Raw genomic sequence first — 19,483 nt, 5'->3', positions numbered from 1 at the left:
ATGAATAGTCAATTTGTTTGAAAATGACGGTTTAATAAAGTGTCAGAGAAAAAAAGGAAGTGGTGCTTTTGATTTGATGAATTCGGAAACCTATGTTCATAGCCTATTCTTTCCACATATTTCAGATCCTTATAGCCTTCTGCCAAACAGTTTCATCAATAACGCACTCATTTACTTACACGGCTCGAGTGCTTTGAGCTATTGTTGCCTGCTATCAAGAGACTCTTTAGGTTTGGGGTTTGGCGAGACCTCTTTAGCTATGTTCTTATCATAAATATGTCTGTCACGATTCATTTCAAGTCAGACCGTGGACTGTTTCTGTGCGTTACATATTTACTGCGAGGTGAGAAGGTGTAATGACACCTGGTCAAGGTTGCTTCCCCTCTGGTGACGGGTTAGGTCCTTAGGAAGCCACTCAGCCGTGAGGATCGTGAACAAGGCCATATCATGAATGGACGACAGGTAAAGTATTTTTCCTAAGTATCCAAATACTAGTATTGAATGTCCACCACTGTGATTTGGGCCTTTCAGACGGCAGAGAGAGAGAATGGGGAAGGGCGAGGGAGCCTTAAATGACAAAGGACTTTCATTGCAAAAGGACAAAACGCTGAGTTCAGAAGGACTCGACATGAGTCCTCTCACAAATAAGTTCCAATCAAACGGAGCAACAGGAGAAGCCTCCTTCTGTCTCTTTACACGTCTGAATCCGTCCAGGGCAGCCACTGTGACTGTGTCTCAAGGAGATGAAGCTTTAATAAGGCTCATCCTTGATGCATTACTTTCCTGTTTGTTGTAACATTTCAAAAATATCCTTCCACTCTCTGCAGTGTTTTTTTTTACAAATCACACAAGGAAATAGCAGTTATAATGACATTCCCCCAACTTCAGGTGACAGCTTGTTGGCCCAGTTGTTGAGCCCCAAAAAGGTGTTGGTGTAATAGGTCTGATGAGAGCGCGTTGAGAAGTCTGGCCAACATTTGAGTCAAGTTATTTAAAACTGAATTATCACCCGGGTCGGACTTCTTGACATTTTCACCACGGAAAGAATATTCAACAGAAATGTGTCTTTTCTGAGAAAAGTGTTTGGAGGAACAAATGGACGAAACCAAAGCGTCAATAACTGCATCCTGGAGGCATTTCATGATTTAAATTTGATCATTCAACATTTTAAGAATCCATCGTCCATGTCACATCTGCCTAAAACACATATTGATGTCAACCTATGTATCTCTCCAAGGTATCCTCAGACAGCGGTTTGTATGATATTGAAGAAAAATGTCGTTATGTATATTTTTTGCGTTTTCTCACAAATCTCCAGCAAAAGGATAAATCACTGCGACACGAAGCCCCTTAAGGGCTGTTTTTACACATTTCCTGTCCACTCCTTTTTCCAATTTATACTACTATGTCACCCTTCCTATCGCTCACTATTACGTGGATTACAAATGAATTGATTATCTGCGTAATATATTAATTATAAAGTGCATTATATTTCACAGGTATAGCCAAGATAAGAACAGCCAGATGCATTACACAGTACGGGTTGGCCTCAAAACCTTTACCACACCTTTTGTTCTCAACCTCAATGTCCCAGTAATTGCGTCTCTTTGCCTTGGTCGGGTAGCATGAAGACATACCCTTTCACGTATCTCTGCTCTCTCTGTGGATGTGCTCTCATGGAGAAACACACACTTTGGAACAAAGGGGTGGACGTACCGAAAGAATCATGCGTATTAAGGCTGGATCCTATACGGGCCGCTGCTCCCCTAAAAGCTCTCTTTTTAAGCAAAATTAAAGTGACCTCTAAAACACAAGAAACAGCCCCGTAGTCCATCCACAGATCTGTGTGTGTGTGTGTGTGTGTGTGTGTGTGTGTGTGTGTGTGTGTGTGTGTGTGTGTGTCTGTGTGCATGTGTGCTCCTGCTGCTGAGTATACTGAATGTCCAATCGCGTTGGGGCTGAACAGCAGTTGCTCCCTTTGTGAACGAGTCACTCCCCTCACCGCACACCGGGTGTCACACACACAGTCCATCAACCTCCGCATGTGCATCACACACACACACACGCATGAATATGCACGCGTGTGTGTGTGCACCCGGACACACACGGACAAGGAGTCTATACGCTCTGAAGCAGAGGTTAAGAGCAGGAGACAGGACGGTGAGCCGATGGGCCCCGGGGCACAGACATGCCAAAGGGCCACGCGCCCCTCCTTCACAGGAGCAGGACTTTATAGTTGTTCGGCCTCTTTTTGTTGATACCTGATGCCTCTTTAAAGTCATTAGACATCTCCTGTGGTCTCTTTGTGGTCATTGTGTGTCTCTTTGTCGCTGTCTTTTCTTTCTTTGTGGTCATCTTGAGGCTCTTCCTGCTTGGTATGTGTCTCTTTGACTGGCATCCTGTGACCCGGGTAGGCCCGTTCAGTTATCCATCCAGGACCTGGCATGAAGGGACGGCATAACAAGAAAGCTTTTTTAAAGAGAGAAACAAAGAGACCAGAGAGGAGAGGCTGACATTATGTCCAGAGACAGAGCTGTGCTGACGAAGGGAAGAGGACATGAGAGGACATGAAAGGAAGGGATGAAAAGGATGAAGAGGGGACGCTGACAAGGGACGGAGCATTAGAGCCACTCAAACCGACAGACGAGGGGAGAGGAAGAAACGGCGAGCAGCTCTAAATATTAAAGACAAAAGAAGACAGAGGGAGGAGGGGAGAGAACTGACCCGTTGTCTTGTGGAGATACCGCACCCGGTCGAGCAGAGCGGACCATCTCTCTGCAGCTCTGTGGCCTCCGCCAGCTCCACCGCCTTCAATCTATTCATTAGAAGTTTCTTTACCTCCTCTGAGAGTTGTGGGCGGAAATAAAGGGGGGCACAGAAAGTACAACTCTGTTCCCCACACCCCTTTTTTTCAGTGCACGAATGAGCTTTGTTTCCTTTTTAATGTACCTCGCAGTACCACAATTGTCTAGTGAGGCTTCAGCTGGTCCACGCACGTCTGGTTCACGGCTCACGGCTCAGGAAAAATGGCCTTTATGAAAATGAGCCCACGGTATCAATGAACTAGACTTATTATCATTAAAGGGATACGCCAGCAATTTGGTATGGCTGTTCCACGAGACTGGAGGACTCAAGAGAGACACACACGAGGTGATCCGACCCATGCTGTACTCGGGCACTTGTAACGAGTGACTTTCTCAAGGGCAGTTTCTTGTTCATTTCTCCCCTTTCATCAGCAGCTCTGACAGCTTAACAATGGGATATCACACTTTTGCTATTTCCCTGACACTGGCCAGTTCACTGAGTCCGGAACAATATCCACTTTACGAGACACTGAAGGGAACAACGGGATTTGTTTGTCTTGTTTTAGATCAGCGGTTCTCATCCTGAAGGGTTGGAACTTCAACTCAAACTTTTTTTAGAAATCTTTTCTTTTTTTTTTTAAGAGTTGCAGATTGTTGGTTGCAGCTGGGAAACTTGTTTTAATCCGCCGAGCTAATCTTTATGATGTGATCTTGTTCCAACTGCCATTAACACGCTGCGGTCTCTCTGACTTTCCAGTGGTTCACTGGAATTAACAGTCGGCCACGGCAAAGAAATACAAATTGTGCGGTAAAACAGAAAGAAATGAAGGTGTGCACACCTGGGAAATCCAACCGAGGAGCAGCTTTACAGAACGCACTTAGATAGAGATAACACACACACACACACACACACACACAGAGAGAGATACACACTGTAAGTTCTAATTTAAATGGTTTAAGCATTAAGGGTCCACAGAGGAGCTCCCATCAAGACCTGGTTCACTGGTGATATATTAACTTGAGCAACTCAGAAAGGAACTGCCTCTAAAAAGTAGAGGAAAAAACACTGCAAAACTCTAATTAACCCATCAGAACAAATGGATTCCTGCCTGTGTCTTCATTACTGTCGCGTGACCACATTGTGCTTCCGGCCTGCCAAGAAGCCCGCTTGGGGGGGGGGGGGGGGAGTGACACCTTTTGGGGGGCGTGACACCTTTGCTGCATAGCGAGCACTCGAAAGGAAAGAAAATGGTGTGGAAAAGGGGAGCAGAACATTCTCGAGGAGGAAGGGCACATGACAGGCAGCACAATGGCTGCAGGGGCACACTTGTGTACAGCAGCAGAGATGAGCGGTTGGATGCAGCAGGAAGGAAAACCCCCCCTCACTAAACACCGGCCCGCCAGAGCCGCGAGCCGGTGCCGCCTGGCAGCCGGCCGGAGCTGGCGGCGGGGCGAGGCGAGCCCCAAAAGGCTGGCGCCGACCGCGGCTATAGAGCTGTTGTGTGATATCATGGCGAAACAGATTGAGATTAGCCTGCCATGATCCACAAAGCAGGAGAGAGGGATGGAAGAGGAGGGCAGGGGAAAACGGAGATTTGGAAGGGGAGGGGAGGCCTCTGAACGGGGAGAGAGGGATCTTTTCTTTTCTTCCATTCTGTACTCACACAATTGTACTCAATATTGGCAATATTACACCGATTGGACAGCATCCAATATATATCACTGCAACACACACTCATAATTCTCTATGTTTTGACACTTGTCCCGTTGTCTTTATCGCCCGTCTTCTTCTCTGGTTGTGCCTCTGGCGCCGCGTCTACATGCAATCTCGCCCCTTGGCGATGCGCCACCCGGTCTGCCCTCTGGGGTGAATTGTCGCTCATTAGAGACATGCAAGTGTCTCCCTGTGGTTCGCCCTGTCCTCATTTCATAATCCCATCAATTAAGACACCACCTCCTCCTCGTCTTCTTGGGCTCTCGTTGCCTTCGCTCCCTGACCCCGCCACGTCCTATAGGGCACCGTGGCTCAGTGTGTTCCAGTGTGCTTGGCTCATGAAGAGAGACAGCAGGCTGGCCTTTGATGGTATTAGCTCGGTGCTACACGAGTGTGTGAGAGCTTTCCGTGAGCATGATATGTGCATTCCATATGTCTGTTCTATACTGTACGAGCCCCTCGTATAGTTGAGGTTTTGACAGCAGGGATTTGCTAAATTGGATTAGCCATTATCACTGAGGATTACAAATCTGATGGCAGTAGCCAGGGGACACTCCTCCATATAGCATGATTGACAGCTGATCAGCTCTGTCATGTGAGGAGGGCCCACGCGCTGAGTGGGCGGTGCCTCCGAGGCGAACGGCAGCTTGGAGAAGTTACAAATGGCGGCTGATTGGCTGGCCGGTGAGAGTGTGTACAGTAAATTGAATTTAGTGTTTGACACTAGCTTGTTGATACTAAGAACTTAGAAAGGACTTTGAACACAACCAAAGAAGGAGCAACAAATAGCCGGTGCTGTGGACACCAAGCAATTGTGCATTTTTAAACGTTAAAATCATGGATTTGTTTTATTCTTCATGTTTGCACAAAATAAATATTACATTTCGACCTAATTAAAGGATCCCATTCTAACCTTGGTATCCTTGGACTTCCATACCTGCTGAACGCTGCTGATGTGCGTGCTGTGGCCATTAGTCCCTCCGGGCCACAGTGACTCCTCAGATGATTAGAAAACAAGTGTATTTTCATCCGTCTGTGTCTCGGGGGAACAAATCAAATGAACTGCATTTAAGTCCCAGAAATGAAAAGAGCCCTCCAGGCCTAATGTGTAATGAAAACAAAAGGACTAAGCAGGGGCTGTTAAACTGTTAAACATGGTTGTCACATATCATGGCAGCAGGGGGAGTGGAGGAGTGGAGGAGGAGGAGGTTGGGATGGGAGGAGGGGGGGAGTAATAAAGGGTAGAAGTGGCCCTGCTGCTGTGACCCCTGTCAATCTGCTGCCCGTTAGAGATGATTGCCGGGCCGGGGTCGCACTGTCAACCTCAGTTGACTTTAATGAACTCTGAGTTATTTACACTGGGGGAGTGGCGTGTGTGTGATTGGGTCGACAGGAAAGCGTGTGTCTTTAGCATGCAACAAGCCTACAAGGTTATGTATTTTGTGTGCATGTGTGAGCAATTGTGGGCATGCTGGAGCAGAGATAGAGGAGAGGATGACCAGCATCTTAAATCACGCAGCTGTGTGTGTGTGTGTGTGTGTGTGTGTGTGTGTGTGTGTGTGTGTGTGTGTGTGTGTGTGTGTGTGTGTGTGTGTGAGTGTGCCTGTGTGTGTGCGCTTGCTCTCCTGGCAAGTGGAATAAATAGCACTAATGTTTTTCATGCGCATGTCATCTTCATCTGCACAGTCAGCACTTTCACCATGTGGCTCAACACAATATAAAAAAACACACGCACACAAAGTTCGCCGGGACATTGAGTCACTGTAATACATCACACTCATCAAAGTCTGATAAAAGTCAACGGAGATTAATAGCCACGCGCAGCTTTACAGAAATGCAATACTAATCAAATCAAATTGATCCAACTCCGCTGTACCTGGTAGTCAATAGAGAAATAATTAATCATCTTAGTAACAATATAATTGTAATTCAAGAAAAAGTTCAAATCCATCTTCCACTTGTTCGAACAAATGTTGATGCGCTGCTTCTATCAAAAACATAAACAACTCTCATATTTCAACAGGAACACATGAATATATACAATTCAACCTGCAAACATATTGTCGATATGAAAAACAAAGAGTCATCCTTTACAAATGTGTCATTTACTAATCTATAAATCACCAGCAGGTGCACAAAAGATCCTTTTCATTTTTCCGTCATTCTGTCCAAATTTCGTGTGATTTAATTTATTTTTTGGTGAAAAGCAATAATGATGATGATCCAGTTTCTATTTTGGATCTTTCTTTCTCTCTTTAATGTAACACAAAGGATCTTGATTGATGTGCAGCAGCCCGGAGCGCAATTTATTGGCAAAAATAAGAGATTAAAGGAGTGCGCGTGACAACAATCCGTCACCAAAAGTCCTATCCAGTGTGTTTTATGGTCTGTTTGCTCTTAGAGTAAAAATGTTGTAATTTTATGATATATGTTTTTTAAAATCTAGTCCACACTGTTTTTCCTCAAATAACTTTATCCAAACCAGATAAGAAAACGCATACATAGTTTTTTGGCCGAGTTAGATGAGGAGATCCATACCACTCTTATATTTGTCTGTATGATATGAAACTACCTTGAGTAGCTGTTAGCTTAGCTTAGCTTAGCTTAGCTTAGCGAGCCAGGCTCTGTCCAAAGGTATAATAAAATCTTCCTAGCAGCACTTCATAGATGTAGAAATTAACATGTTTTATCTCATTTGTTTAAAACGTTAAAAAAACACCTGCTGGACTATTTCCAGTCGGCCTGGCAACTGGTCCCAGATTTGATGGTTAAAACAAACATAAATTCATAAATTGTTATATATAATATTCCATATGGTCGACGAATCCAATGAAAAAGACTGAAGCCAACAGAGCATTAGTCTGACACCAAACGCACACGCATCCTCATCTATCAACCAGCCATACTTACTGTCTTACACATACTGTATTTCATTCCTTGAACATCATTCAGCTCACCAAAAATAATTAATTTATTAAAGTTGTTACGGGAGAGAAAAGAAGAAAAGAAAAATGTGTGTGCCGTGAGGTTTTTAGCTCTCATGAAATATTGATGGGCTGTCTTCATCCGGTTATTCCCCGAACTCTCGTACACTCGCATGTCTTCACAGAGCGGAGAGAAGAAGCCTCAGCTCAGAGGCCAAGGGCTGCACACACACACACACACACACACACACGCACACACACCGGCTGTTACATCCTCTCTACTTGAGGTTGAAAAAATCACACATTAAATGTAAGGCTGAAGAATCCACGCAGAATCCAGCCGTACAACCAAATATTATGGATTTTACGCACAGAGGCATGCAGGCACGCACGCACACACACACACACACACACACACACACACACACACACACACAAGCATTCTGTATAGGCAGATGCACCACAGCAAGAGACCAGCGTCATAAATATTCATATGTTCCCATGATTGCAGAAATGTAAATAAGTCAACAGTCGTGAAATTGCGGGCATCTGGTCACTCTGGGGGGAGAGGAGGGGAGGAGGAAGTCAAGGAGCGAAGGAGGAGAGCAAAAGGTGGAGGATCAAAGGCCGTGAAGAAAAAGGAGTCGGTAAATAAGAGAGAGGAAGGCTGGATGGGGGGTGGGGGGTAGAAGAGGGGTGGAGGGGGAGGGGGGTGGAGACAAATCACCCATATTATTTCCCACTTCCAACATAATGACTTTCACTTGATTTTGCACGCAATTACATAATGATAAATATCCTGGAGAGCCGATCCATTCCGTATTCTTCGGCAGCTGTAGTGGCGGCTGAGGAACGAGGAACATCTGTTCTACATGAGGAGGGCTAACGTCTCTCTGGGCTCTCTCACACAGAGAGTCTGCATGAGGAAATAAAATGGACGGGACAAACCCGACTTTCTGCCCCAAATATTCCACTTCATAGGTGTACAAACAATTCAGCTGACTGTACGGGACGGTAGATGTATTCATGGTTTTTTAATACATTTTGGTATATTTAGTATCTAGTCTGGTTTAAATGGTTTATATTGCCACAAGGTGCGGATTCACAAGACTCCCCACTGTGTGTGTGTGTGTGTGTGTGTGTGTGTGTGTGTGTGTGTGTGTGTGTGTGTGTGTGTGTGTGTGTGTGTGTGTGTGTGTGTGTGTGTGTGTCAGGGTTGGGGGAATTTCTGTATTTTCAGAAGAAGAAGAAAAAAAATTAAAATATAAATGACCGGCAGGGTATTTGCTGTTATCACTGGAAGATGGCTTTTGCTTTCGCTAAGCTGAGCCAAACTCATCTGTGGCGCCCTGACCAGGCTCTGCATGCATAAGTACACGTGGTGTAACGAAGTAGAAATACTTTGTTACTGTACTTAAGTCGTTTTTTGGGGGGATATCTGTGCTTTACTGTACTATTTATATTTATGTTTACTTTTACTTCAATACATTTTCCAAAGAAAACTGATACTTTTACTCCGATACATTTCCGTTTGGAAAAGTTAGTGTGACTACTGAGGACATCGGGAACATGTGATCTCTAAATCAAATTTTATGACATTTACCCCTCACCAATAACGAGCCAAAACTAGCCCAATTGTGAGTATCGACATGTTTAAGCGAAGAGACAACAGCCATCCATAAGACTGACGTGACTTTAAATATATCCTCTTGAAACAGTCCTTTGGTGAAAGAACACATGGTTTAGAAAGGGGTGGTCACCACTGTCCTTATAGCCCATTACAGTCCTATAGTGTGAAAGTGGAGGTGTGTGTTAGTGTGTCCAAGGTCTGCAGTGATTGATGTTCCTTCAGAGGCCTCGGGGCTTTGGGGACCGCAGATATGACCTCTGTAGAGGTGAGTGGATCAGCAGCCCCGCTATGACTGACTGCCTACCTGGAGGAACGCTCGAGATGCCCCCGCTGACCTTCTCCTGCATGGCAAGCACAAGTATGTGGAGGAGAACACTGTGTGTGTGCACTCTCACACATGTCCTAATGTACTGGCAGTTACACATCAGCACACCCACACACACACACACACACACACACACACACACACATATCCCAAAACATCCATTGGACATTCTTTATCTTCCGAGTCGGTTAATGGACTGATGGACCAAAACGCACCGCACCCCCCTCCTCTGTGCCAATCAGAGCACAGCATTTCCCCTGCGATGTAATTCTAACCCAATCATTCTGATACAACTCGGGCTCTACCCTTGAGACACACGTACACACACACTCACACACACACTCACAGATGAATAAAGCGTTTGTCGATAGATTAAAGATGGTCAATAACGCACAATGAGAATCAGGCAGATAAACAATTGAATCGCTAATTTAAACGGTCTTCCACTTTCATTCATGTGCATGCACACACACACACACACACTACATGCGCATGTGCATGTGTGTGTAAAATGTGAGAGGATGCACACATGACAGCATTCCCAAGGTCGGTTAGTGTGTGCACGTGTGTGACGTTAGATATCTTTATAAGCTGTGAGTGATCTGCCTTTCCCTGTGTGAGAAACCATTAAACTGGTGTGGCGAGATAGTAAAGTAAGTGGTAAGGAGACGCGCACACACACATACACACACACACACACACCAGGGGCCGAGGTCCTAAATCTTCATCAACAGTGCCACCTCGCCTGAAGATCAGAGCAGAAAAAGTTACTGATGAACGGCTCTGTATTAAAGAGGGAGCGTACAGAAGAGGCAGAGGTGTGTGTGTGTGTGTGTGCGTGTGTTTATATTCATCTGTATGAGGATGTATATTAGCACTAATGTTCCTTCAGGGATTATCTTTAAACCAATCAGGTGGGATGAGCCCCAGTGAGGCTAACCAAAGCAGGAACATGCACACTTCATACACGTCTACAAAGCAAGCGTCCTCCTCCGATGCTACACAAACACCTTGGGTCATTCCTCCATCATGGCGTTTTTGTATTTTTTGACCTTTAATTACAGCATATAGTCTAATGTTAGAGTAGAGTTGACCGAATCAGTAGCTTGTAGCGGTGGAGCTCCACGTCGTTGGCAGTCATTCAGAGTCCATAACTCCCCTCTGTCAAAGATTATTAAAAACCTTGCGGAAGCCAGATTTGAAGTGCATATGAGCGGTGATGCGTTTGCCCACTGAGGAAGGTGACTTCAGTATGCACCATAGCTTGTATGCAATGAGGCCAATTTGAGTGAAAACATCATAAACCTGTTCACACACTGAAACTATCATGTGGGCAGCGACAATGTTGAGACCGACTGAACAGGACATAGCGTTACCTCGCTCCAGAGGGAATCTTCCCATGAAAGGCCTCCCGCATTTTGAATGGTGGACTGGTCCCATGTTTTATCTAGTCCTATATCGCAATCAATGTGTGTCCCTTTTCACGTGGCATTGACTTCATTTGTTGCTTCGGGACTTGTCCTGCGGGCCTGCAGAGCAGTATTACGTTAGCACGATTGTTGGTCTGTAAAGTGGATCAAATGAACATTTGTGTTCAATTTAATACCAATGAAATAATGAAGAAAACCAGTCGTGTTACTACCCACCTTCTCTTTGCTTTCGACGTTCAAACACGGACATAAAAGTCATTAATAAATACATATTGAAATGCCTGTACCTTCGTGTATATGTTTACGTTACGCCGTTAACAGGTTACGCTCGTGCATGCGCGACGGACAAGATTCTTATTGTTATTATCTTGAAAAGATATACAGTGCAAAACAGGTTCATTGTAGTCCTAATAAGCTATTTCTTTGCCAGTGTGCTCTTTTGAACATATATAAACTTTATTTACATTGTTCTAACAAAGCGATCGCACATTTGGTTTACTTGAAAGTGATTGCATTGGTCCTTAAACACAGCACAATGGACAAAATGGACCAAAATATGTCAGAATAAGGACATTGGCAGGTGATTCGCCCTCCCTAACCTCACCAGTTTTCTCATAAAAAGACAAGCACCATTCACAACTAAGACGTAGATCTTTAAATCCAAGTATAAGAAACCCTGTGACTAGAACTGTTTGAATATATTGTTTATATCGGTGGTTGGACCGAATGTGGTTGACACGAGTGACTGACAAACAGTGTCGCATGGTTGAAATGACTGTTTTTTGCTTATTATTTGTACTTAATTACTTGCTTAAACATTTACTTTATATTTAATTTTCCTTATGGCCAGATGCATGTTTACTTGTGGTGTTGCTACTTGGACTGAGGTTGAAGACCTGACCAATTCCTCCACTGCTGTTTGTTCATGAAATTGGCTCTTGGATGTCTGTGATTGCCTTAAATTTATTCCTTTTTATGATGACCATGTATGTTAATTTGATTTTTATTGTCAATATTGCCCTGCTGATTTTTTATTGCACATTTTATCAATAAGGCCTGCAAATCTACATTTTACGAGAAGCTCTATCGTGTTTGTAATGTAACAAAAACATACAGTTTTTTATTAAGTGTGTCCAGAAGTCATTTCATTGCAACAGGAAGGTCTAGATTTAATTCCTCTCACACTGCAACAACTTCCAGGCGTACTGAAATAATCTTACATGCACACATGAAGAAACCTCCTCATAACCAAGAAGCCTTAATCCCGATGTGTGAGGGTGGTGGGGTGTGAACATTATCAGTGCATATGTGCACATTTTCAATGCGTATGTGCAAGAATTGAATAATTTTCAACCGAAACAGCGTTTAATATTTATAAGAAGTGGACGTAGGTAAACAGGTATACAGGACCAGTTCAGTGGTTTAATGAAGCTCTATATGTGTTCCAATACTCAAACTACCCTTCTATAAGTATGCCACACAAAATATTTAGTGTGTCCCAATACATAGTGTATCAAAAGCAGTGTGCCAAAAATACCAGGATGTACTGCAGAAAACAGATTTATGTCTCTGATTCTGTGGCTCTAACATCAAAAGAGTCCGATCCAAAGCATCTCAATCCAGCTGCAAGTCTTCGACCCAACCCCGACTTCAGCAAATAGATTCAGATTCCACGTATTGATCATCCCTCCCTTGTTTGCAGTTTTGCCTCAACACATGCGATTATTGGCATTTCAATATTGACACATTTGCTTTGATTAATTTGTATTCCTGACAGCACCACCGTGTTCCTTTGACTTTCCTTTTGCTCTCACTCCTGAACTCCGGTTGTTCCTGGGCAGCGTCCCCCTTTGGCTCTGAGCGAGAGCTGGTGAGCCGTGACAAATGACTCCACAAGGGATTATGTGGTTCAAATAATTGATTGACGGGTTGATTGAGTCAGTCATTGACCTCTCGTTACAGCCGGTGCACGCCCAGAGGCAAAAATGCCTTGAAGGAAAGAAATACACCAGCAGATCATTTCATCGGACCCCACTGAAGACCTAAAAAGCTCTTCATGGATGTTCATTTTTTAAGTCTTTTGTTACTTAGAGTAAACAACAAATATTTGAATATTCAATGTTGTGTGTACAGCATGATAAGAATTACAGACAATCGTAACATATATGGAAAATGGACCCGGCAGGATGTCAGGCATCCTCAGGAATGCAGCCGATACAGCATCCGGAAAGTCGTGGGCCGTCCCAACTCAAACGGTGACCTCGAGGGTGGCGAGGGTTTCGGCAACGGGACAGCTGTTTGGACGCCGCTCATACTTCTCTGTGCTTCAGACGGGGAAGAAAAAAAACCTCTAGGATAAATTTGTGATTTGTGATATTGGGCTATAATAATGAAATTGACTTTGAGTTGTTTCAGCTTGACTGACATCAGTGCAGTACAGGACTGCGTCCTCACAGCAGACATCCTCTCCAGTAAGCTTGTCCCCTGTCTGTGGCCGCCACTCCTCCATCCTCACACTTTCATTGACAGAATCATGTGAGTGTGTGATGCTTTCTTTATGCCCCCCCCCCCCTCTCTCTCTCTGCTGGTGTCCCTCCCCATTCCTTTTCATTCACAGCGCAGTGCCGAGCCAGATGACTCATCCTACGGCGTGAAAGGCGCGAACCGCCCTCTGTGTTCGTCCCAGCACGTGGTTCTTTTTTCTAGTCTCACTCACTCTCGCTGTCCTCCTCCTCCTCCTCCTCCTCCTCCTCCTCCTCCTCCCCCCTCCCCCCCTTCCATCAGAGGTACCGATCCGTGGTTCGGCTCCTCCGTCACCCGCGGACATTGATGGACAGGAGGAATAAGTGGTACACAAAGGAGCACATTTTATATATCTATGCAGATACTGTCCGACAGTCACCTCACGTCAACCTTGTTACCGGACCCATCACTGGAGGCCTCGGAGCCGGAGCCTGGACAAGACTCCCGGTCCCCCTACAGACCTCGCGCAGTTCACCTGCGGCGGTGAGATTGTCTATAATTACAAATTTGACTTTAGGTCAAGAAGGATCATGAATGTGTCGACGCATCAGGCGATCCTTCCATGTGGAACTGGTTAAAGCCAGTTGTTCAGCTGTGTCTGCATTGTGGGTAATGCAGGCATGGACGAGAACTCTAGATCGAGTCAGAGATGAGTCAAAGCAGAGGTCTGTTTCTTTAAGAGAAAAGTCACAAGCAGAGAACAATGTTGTACTGCAGGAGGATATTGGGGCTGAATATCTCCTGGTTGTAGTTGTAATTTTACTTGATTAAAAGCTACGTTATATGGGAGCACCGTGTCAATTAAATTAGCCAGGAGGAAGAGTTAATGTGTGATTCTGCAATTACATAAGAAGTAGTTAAAAGATGCCATCAATTATTTATTTTTATTTTTTTGTGTTAAAAATGGGTTCTAAATCCAATTATAGTTTAAAATCTATCTGGATTCATCAGTAAAAAATATAAATATATTTAAAAAAAAAAAAAATTTAAACGAGTAATATTAAATAACATTTATTCTTTGGCCATTTAAAAGGCGCTGAACTTTTAAAAACTCCTCCAATAGGTTTTAATTAAATCATCTTCAAATTCCAAGACCTTCGAGATGAAAAGTTATCAAAAGCTTGAGGCTTCATGCAACGGCGTGGAGGTGTTGTGGCGGCCATTTTACCTGGTTCACCATCATCTTTCAAGCTGTTTCAAGATGATTTAAATATGTGCACAGTGAGATGTTTGGAGAGCAAAACATTGAACAACAATAATTAGCAAATCGCGCTTGTACGTGTAGTTTTCATTAATAGGACAGTGAATTGTTTTTGTTTTAGAGCCAAACTGCAACGGAAAGTCATTTAATTATTGTCGTGCTTAAATGCACTTCGATGGTCACCGTTTCTCCTTCTACACTTGGTTTTTATATTCTGTGTGGGTTTTTTCGTGGTCTTTATTCTTCCTCTTGCGTGCGTGCGTGCACGTGCATGTGTGTATGAAGGAGCGACACAGTGTGAAGGTGTGAGGGTGTGTGACAGAGGCATGTGTGTGTGTGTGTGTGTGCATGTGTGTGTGTGTGTGTGTGTGCATGTGTGTGTGTGTATTCAGTGACTGCAAATATATGCACATGTAAATTTCGGGGCACATTTCTATTCATGTCAGTGAGCTCCCATGAGCGTGGAGAGCAGGAGTAACACACACACACACACACACACAGGTCCCATTGTATATAAATAAGTGCAATAATAAAATCTCTGTCCTGGCCTGAGTGCTGCCATCATCTTCTCTTCACAATGAAGAGAAGATGATGGCAGCGGCTCGGCCTGCAGGCAAAGTGGACGACTGATAGCTCAAAGGTCAGTAGTTCCGTATATATAGATATGAGGCTGCGATGACTGAAACAAAGAAGTGTAAACACCCGGCGTTGGCTCCGATATGATTTTGGATACTTTAAAGCTGCAGAATTTCTAATTCAGAGCATATCTGTGATGTAGGGATCGCCTCCAAAAGGGCTCTCGACATGGCGATGGCTGCACCAGCGACTCCACGAGTGTGGATCCAGCTCCAAGAACGCTGGATCCCACATGTCCCATGATGCATTTCCATCCTCCCTATCGGGTGAATTCAAATGCCAACTCCTCTAGGAAGCTAATCGCAACTTGTTGGATCCATTGAACCATCCAACAATGAAAAAAAGCTCATATTGGTTTTGAACACAAGGGCAAAGAAACAGACTTCCCTCTCTGACTGCGGCGATGACGAGACACCACAGCGCGTCGGCGTTCACCGCCGATGAATAACCACAAGTGAATAAACTAAGGAGACGCCGAGGAGGAAATATCTGCGGGAAGGTCATGAAATGAGGACGAGCAACTTTAATGTGCTGCTACAGAAAACACACACACACACACATCATCAGACAATCGGTATTGATCTCTGTGAGGAGAAATAGACTCTCAGCTCCTCCCCGATCTCATTTCCTAGCCCTCCGTGTCCTCACAGCGGGTTCAGGTAGAGCCGACAACAGGTGGGAGTTCAAATCTGCCATTTCAAGCGTCGTCGTCCCCCCCCCCCCCCCCCCCCCCCCCCCCCCCCACCACCACCACCACCTTTCCCTGCGTGCCTTACAGTGCGTCTTCATATTCTGGCAGTAAACTTTGCTCAAGCAATTTCACTTCAAAGATAGCGAGGCCGTGACCAATCCTCCTCGCCTGCTTCAGATTCCCTTCTCGACGATAGTAATTACACACGGATTTAATTAATGTGGGAACAGGAAGGGAGGAGCAGGGAGGTCTTTGAACTGTATGTTTTGAGGAGACGGAGAACAAGATGGCTGGCGGGGGGGGGGGGGGGGGGAGACTTAGAGTGAGAGATTAGCGAGCGAAGGAAGATTGAGTTATTTTAGATCGCAAATGTGTGCCATGGAGCTGAGGCCTAAAATCTCTGGTGGATCCGCAATATGTCGGTCTTTCTTCTGCCGGCTCCTTTTGTTTTATTTCCTTAGTCCCGTCTGTCTAGTCTGCTTCTTCTTGGAAGTTTAACGCGTCCCACTCGCCGCTTCCCGTCACACGTTTCCTTTCGTTGGCCTTTGGCTCCTCCTCCAAGGCCCCCTCCAGGATGTCAGCTTCCCTCCCCGGTCTGCCTTCCTCCTCCCCCCTCCGGCGTGGTAGAGCTGTGTCAGCACCGGTCGCCTCTGGAGAATAATAAAATGGTGGGATAATTCAGCACAGGCGAAGGGCTAATGAGGGATGGAGATGGGAGTGAGTGGAGAGAGGGAGAGAGAGAGGTTGGAAGGAAGGAGGGCGGGCTGCAGGTGGTCTGTCCTTGAGGTGAGACCACACCTTGAAGAAATGATGACAGGTCCATCATCTCAGGAAGGGGAGAAAAATTAATTCCGATCCATTTTTCCACGTCTTAGATCTGCATTGTTTGACTAAAACCTAAAAGGTTTGCCAGGATCATCTTTTAAAGTTCTTAAAAGCATTCATGTTAGCAAGTTAGGAAGATTAAAATTCATCTGTGAGAAACCATGAATGATTGATGAGCTCTCTTTAGGACGTGGGGGAGTGGTGCACTTCAACGTCTAGTGGCCAAAAGAGGGATTACGCCCAATTTAAGTCTAAACAATGTATATATTTCCATATGTTCTCACCATTTTTATACATATGTTCTTGCCATTTTTGTGGTGGAAAGTAAAGTTTCCACTGTTCAAAGTTCATTCTTGAACCCCAACTTTTTAAGCCCAAATGGTCTAGAAGGCCTAATTATTGCTTAAAATTCTCCGCTGAACAAATCCTCTCGTATAGGACGTTGACAAAACATCCACGTCTGTGCTTCTTGTGTGTGGCAAAATTATAGTGTGCCATCTGTTAGCGGCATATTTGTTAGTAATGTTCGTGCAAATAAAAGGGGGGGTGTGGGAAGAAATTATACTGCATCTTTTAAACATGGAAAGTTTGAAGCTGCTTGGTGTGTAGCTGAAGATGTGACACGCACACACACACACACACACACACACACTGCATCTGGTGCCAACAGCAGCGTCTGTAAAGTTGAAAGGAGCAGCGCAAAGGAGAGGAGAGGAGGTAGAGATGTTGATCAATAAAAGTAATTGTGTCCAATGACAGACATGACTGCTGGCATTACAATCAACGGTGACGTCACTCAGCACCTCCTGCTGGAGCGTCTGCACACACACACACACACACACACAGAGGAGAGAGAGAGAGAGTGTCATCAAGTCTTTTCTCTCTCTCTCTCTCGTCTGGAGGTGAGAAGACCTGGGAGGATTTCTTTCTTTTTTCTCTGGCTCGGCCACAAAGTCAACAATATCGACGAATCGCTGTCAAAATCAATGAGTGCAAAATTCCTTTTGGCATCTCTGCACCGGGTCGGAGCCAAACATATGGAGCCTTCCATTGTGCGAGGTATGAATGCCTCGCACAATGAAGGAGATTAGTTTTAGCTTAACACACACACACAATAGGTGAAAATGTGACCCACTGATGGTTTTTTTTCAACAGCATTAAATCAGAGCTGCAGCCATGGTTCCTGTCCCAAGGACGTTCCATCATCAGCTGCCCCTATTGTCCATCCTGCAGGTAACAGGGATATAGAAATCATTGCAATTATTGCAATTACCGCGCGATTGAATATGGTCTCAAGATCAGAATTTTACCATCTAAGGCAAAAGGGGTTCGTAGAATGCCACAATGAGATTGAGTTGACTTGGATTTGGATCATTTGGCCACCCACAATTCCACCACGAGGTTACAACCAGCGGAGAGAGTTCCTCAAAGGCATTGTGCCCAGCCAAGAAATAGAACCATTGATATATACAATACATAATCACACGAAAAAATGGCAAATGCCAGTTTTACTTTTGTTTTTTTTAACCAATTTCACAGACAAGGTATGAAATGAATGGGCTATAAAGAAGCTGTTTTAGCTTTGGACCAGGCCAGGCTAACTGTTTCCCCCGTTTCTAGTTGTTATGCTAAGCTAAACTAGCCGTCTGCTCTACCGGCCTCAAAACCGATTGACACCCCAACGCTCCCCCAGTGGGTCGGCCTTCAAGGTTTGTCCGTTCTGGGCTCCTGTAGAAACCCGGCGGGTGCATCATGGCTCTCATTATGAGCTAACCAACGTTTCTTCCTTTCAGGCGACGCCACACTCATGAAAACACAACTATGAACGGGATATTCCATTTCTGCTAATCGATCCCTTGAAATGCGTCACACTGGACCTCTACCGGGTCAGTTGATGAGAAGAAGAAGAAGAAGAAGAAGAAGAAGAAGAAGAAGAAGAAGAAGAAGAAGAAGAAGAAGAAGAAGAAGAAGAAGAAGAAGAAGAAGAAGAAGAAGAAGAAGAAGAAGAAGAAGAAGAAGAAGAAGAAGAAGAAGAAGAAGAAGAAGAAGAAGAAGAAGAAGAAGAAGAAGAAGAAGAAGAAGAAGAAGAAGAAGAAGAAGAAGAAGAAGAAGAAGAAAGATTGACGCGTGCGACGAGGCCACTGAGGGAAGTCCTTCATGTCGACGACTACCGGCTGTCGATTCGCTGACGTCTCATCGTGTCTTGATGATGTGGTTGTGGTCCCTCTGCGAGCCGCACTATAGGGAGTGCGGTGAGACATCAGGACGTCATAGCGATGGAAACCTCCGGAGAACGCGTAGCGGCAAAATAAAACAAGTCAAGAGAATCGTGGATTTTTACAGCGTTCTTCGGCGAGCCTCGAGCCGAACGTGAGATTTACAATCGGCGACAGACGACGCGTGGTTTGGCGACCTCAGCCAGGAAGAGAGCTGCACAAGGGTAGGAGGTTAGGAGGTTAGGAGGTTAGGAGACACCCCGCGACGTGTGACGGACATGGAAAACATGCAGAGCTCCCTACTGGTCGTCCTTCGTCCTCCCTACACCAAACGCCTAATACACGTGACTCAGTAATGGGGATTAATGCACACTGGCACAAGTTTAACACACACACACAAGCACACAAGGTATGATGGTGAGGAAGGCAGAGCGGGTGTGAATATTAAACAATAGTGTGTGTGTGTGAGTGTGTGTGTGTGTGTGTGTTTGTGTGTTGGTTTGTCCTGCAGGCGGAAACGGAGACAGAGTTGAAAGACGGATTGGATGTTCTGCACTGACCAGT

This window comes from Cyclopterus lumpus, chromosome 18, assembly GCF_009769545.1.
Source record: "Cyclopterus lumpus isolate fCycLum1 chromosome 18, fCycLum1.pri, whole genome shotgun sequence".
Classification (NCBI taxonomy): Eukaryota; Metazoa; Chordata; class Actinopteri; order Perciformes; family Cyclopteridae; genus Cyclopterus; species Cyclopterus lumpus.
Note: the sequence above shows the minus strand (reverse complement) of the source record.